The sequence below is a fragment of the Pteropus medius genome, unplaced genomic scaffold (genome assembly GCF_902729225.1).
Source record: "Pteropus medius unplaced genomic scaffold, Ma_sr-lr_union100, whole genome shotgun sequence".
Taxonomy (NCBI): domain Eukaryota; kingdom Metazoa; phylum Chordata; class Mammalia; order Chiroptera; family Pteropodidae; genus Pteropus; species Pteropus medius.
In genome coordinates this window covers 53102932-53107412 of record NW_024349800.1, presented here as the reverse complement: position 1 = coordinate 53107412, position 4481 = coordinate 53102932, and the positions used below count along the sequence as shown (strand labels likewise).

Genomic DNA, 4481 nt, shown 5'->3' with positions numbered 1-4481 from the left:
ATTTGTAACCACACTAATCATCTTCCATTTCCCCATAGATGGCTGGATCAGTCTCTTGACTCTCTTTTCCATTCTGCCTATGTATCAGTTACCCCTACGTCACTACTGCACTGCTTTTATTACTACGGTTACATAATATCTTAATTGTTACAGAGAGAAGATTCATTCGCCCTTCTTGTCTAAAATTTCCTTGGCTATTCTTGAAACTTTACTTTTCTGTGGAATTTTAGTAGAATCCGTTTGTGGTAGATTTGTTATGATTATGGGACGAACTATTACCATAGAAGAATAGAAAAGCACACTCATTCCACAAACAGTGTGTTGATGTCCATTCCCACTCATCAACTGCCTTGTCACTGAACAACAGACCACCATGTGCAGTTTAACTGTGATCTTCTAGAGCAAATGGTTTAACTCCGGTTCTCTTGCTCCTTAGACAAGCAGCCGTAATAGCAATGAGGCCAGCAAGCGGGCAGTTATCCACCCATGAGAGAACCTTTCTGAAATGCACAAATTCCTCCTGTGGACTAAAAGATCAAGTCTGGAAAGCATCAAGGCCTGGAAGCATTAACTCTGTAGAGGAATTATTCCCATACCTACTTATTAAGAAATATCAATGGCCAGGATAGCTTCCGTTAATATTTATAAGCATTCAAGTTAAAGCGGAAACTCTTGAGATTTTTTGAACCCAATATCAACTCCCATTACAGACCTGATCATTGGATAAAAGAAGTTTGGCTCAAAAAGCATGGGAAGTTTATTTTCTTCACTGTGTCATGCCCTTTCTTTCCTGCCCTCATTCAACCTTGGTGGTGAAATACCTTCCAGGCGATGACTTCAAGAAAGGTGCTGTGAGCCCTAGGGAAGCCAGGTGAAGGCTTTGTTCAATTCCCAGAGTCTGGTTAATGTTGTGTTTCTTGGGAGAGGAGGGGTGTGGGGAGAATGTCAAGAAGTAAAATGAATCACCACACAGGATCTTCATCAATCTTACCCATGGCCTTTTAGCACAAATAGAGGCAGGTAACTGTGGTGACTCCAACCATGTCACAAGGACAGTGTATTATCACGAAATTACTAATTTGTTGAGGCGACAGTACAATTTACACATCTCCAGTCCCATCTCTAATTGTCTGACACTTACTTGGTGCTGAAAAGCAGCACACAGCAGGAGAGGGTCTGAGAGGCAAGCTAATCAGTTGAAGGCTTTCAGAAGCCACGATGGGCATCCTCCAGGCTGGTAGGACTTCACAAGGAAAGGTTTCAAAGGGGAAAGAAAGCCTCATTTCTGACGTAAAAAGAGACTTGAAACAGAAAACATGTTTTTGATAGAGATAATATAAAACAGGAAAATTTCTGTTCTTTCTTACTTATAAGGCTGCTGCTGTGAGGGAATTCGAGATCATGGAAAAATGCTTTGTAAATACAGTGTTGACAGATGTGGGGGAAACAGACATGTACTGAAGACTGCCATTTATCAGGGCTAGAAGGTTAGCTGATTCTCCAGCTCGTTGAATAATCTACAGGCTCCATTTCAAAAGTAGCAATCTCCCTTGTGGGAATTGCTGCTACTTGTCTTTTTTTTTTTTTTCTTTTTAACCTCTAGATTTCTAATCCACCTTATGCTTTCTGCTTTTACCCTCTTTAAATATTTTGGGAGACAGTCAAGGAACGACAAAGGTGGTGTCAGCTGTCTTCTATTGCCACAAATGCAACTGGGAGCCCCACCCTGGATGGATCAAAGTCAGAAAGAGACAAAAGTAGCAAGAAAGGAGGTCACTTTCTTAGTCCCCAAAAGCCCACCAAAGTAAAGATAAACGATCAGCTTGGAATGTCCCACCTTAGAAGTCAAATGCAGACAACCAGCCACTTGTGTTGCAAAAGCATGTTTTGAACATGAAAAATATTCAAAAACCTGTGAAGATGAATTGCTTGAATACTTTATAGAGTTAAAAGATAGCTCTGTTATCAAGAAAATTCAAAATGTCTTCTAGGAGTAGATACACACAAGGACACATGTGTTCGTGGAGAAAGAATTAACATTATAAAGTAATAATGTTGGATCAGCTGTCAAATATCAGATCACATATAAACATGCTGAGATTTCAGAGAATGAAGAAATTCCTTCCTGCTGTGAGTAGGTAAGGCTCCATGGAGGAGGCCTCAATTAGGTAAACCCTGGAGTACAGGAGGTATATATGAAAAGGGGAAGAAATATAGAGACAGATCAGCAGATCAGCTGGGAATATCATTAGTGAAGGCTTCCAAGTGAGCGATTCTTTAAAAGAAGACAATGGGATCACTTAAGTGGAAGCAAAGGATCTGTGGTGTCAGCCATCTTCTGTAGAGGAGAGCAGATAAATCTTGAAAAAAGTCATTTAGTGGGATTGCAGAGATTCTTCATTACCAGAATAAAAAGCAGCATCATTCAGATTAAGCAAGAGAGCTTCAGTCTTGTTCTGTGCCATAAGCAGTTTCAACACTTACCTCAGTAACAAAACAAGAGGAAGATTCTTCTCAGGGAATATCAAAAATGTTGGTTTCTCAATAAAGACTTTGGAAGAGTCAGCAATGAATTGCCTTGCCATTAACTTTGACAAAATTTTAATTATTTTTAAATGAAACTATCAAAAAGCTAATTGTAAAAATATTTTACCTCTATCCTATATCAAATCATTAGTCATCAAAATCATTGGGTCCAAAAGGTCAGCAGGATATGTAATCTTGGGTCACATAGGGGACATAGTAGAGCCCAAGCTTACTTTGTATATTACTGTGCATATCAGACTTTTTAGTGACCATGAGAGAGGGCCACATAACCAATCACATGGCAAGTGATGAATCAGAAACCACTATCTGTACTGATAAAATCCTAATCATTAACTTGGTTCACATTTAAAAATACAAGACATTTAAAGAGTTAAACAGAAGAGAAAACAAATACGATTTCAACAGTGAAGAGTAGCACTTAAATGTTAATTCGTTGGGATTGTTTATCTAGAGAGTTGTCCACTAAACATCTCTCAAGAATATACTTAAATTTACTTAGAGATTATGAGCAACTGATGAATAAGAGAAAAAAAGATCATATTAAATGTTGGGAACCACATCTTGAACTATATACTCACTTTATCCATAGATTAATTAATCCAATAAATATTTATTGAATGCCGATAATATAGTAAGCACCATTCTGGGTATTGGACATATAACAATGAACAACAATAATCTCTGCCTCTATGAGCTTTTATTTTAGAAGGAAGCACAGATAATAAGACACAAACAAAAAAAATATTTAGTGTTATGTCAAAGAATGTTAAGTCCCTTAAAGAAAAATCAAGCAGAGTGGGAGGATAAAGAGTTTTCGAGGTGTTTTGTTAAATAAGGGAATTTAGGAGAGCCTGTATGAGAAAGAAAGAAACTCGACCCAAGAGAAAATAATGACTCCGAAAATATCTGGGTAAAAATTACTAAAGGCATTAACAAGTACAAAGGTCTTAATATAGAATCGCGTTTGCTGCAGTGAAGGAAGAGAAAAAAGTCTGTGAAGCTAGAACAGAGTGAGTGAGATATAGAGAGTGGATAATGAACTTAGGGAGTAGCCAGAGACTCAAATATAGGGCATTGGTTAGTGTTAAGGACACTGAATTTAAATCAAAACATGGTGGTCTACAGGTATGCCACCCTGAATGTGCCCAATCTCATCTGATCTCAGAAGCTAAGCAGAGTCGGGCCTGATTAGTACTTGGATGGGAGACCACCTAGGAATACTAGGTGCTGTAGGCGCTAAAAAAAAAACAACAAAACATGATGGGAAGTCTTAGAAAGGATTTCTGTGGAATGCTGATTTCATTTGATTTTTCTTTCAGAGGGTTTATTCTAGCTGCTTTGTGAAGGATAGACTGAAGAAGAAAAGTATAGATGTAGAGAAACAAATTCAGATACTATTACTATAGCCTAGGTAGCCTAGGTAATAGCTTATAGAAACTTGATCTATAGTGGTAACTATGGATATGTGGAAAAGCGAACAGTTTGGGGATAGATTCTGAAGTAAAGATCAATGGGATGGTTTGAATGCTGGGAAAGTGAGAAAAAAGAATCAACGATTATAATGTAAAGTTTTTGGCTTGAACAGTTGAGTAAATGGTGGCACCATGTCCTGACAGGGACTCTGGAGGAGGGACACGCTGGGGATAGGGATGCAATTGAAAATTTTATTATGATAATATTAACAGTGGTGATGCCTGTAAACATCTAAGTGGTTACACTGAGTAGGTATTTCATTGTAAGTCTGGAGTTTCTGAAAGGTCTGGGCTGGAAAAAACATTTTAAGAGCCTTCATCATGGGGAAGGTTACTTAAAACAATGGAACTGGTTAAGAATGCCTCTAAAATGAGTATAGATTGAGAAGAGATTATAGGACTAAACTTGAGGCATTCCAATTAAGAAGTTGCAAACTGAAGAGGAATCAGCAGTGTTGTAGA

At 38.0% G+C, this 4481-nt stretch overlaps 1 pseudogene; it reads left to right on the top strand.

Annotated features, from left to right (window-relative positions):
- Positions 1-3664: 3664 nt before the first annotated feature.
- LOC120622428 (uncharacterized) lies at positions 3665-3783 on the top strand (annotated as a pseudogene).
- The last annotated feature ends 698 nt before the right edge of the window (positions 3784-4481 follow it).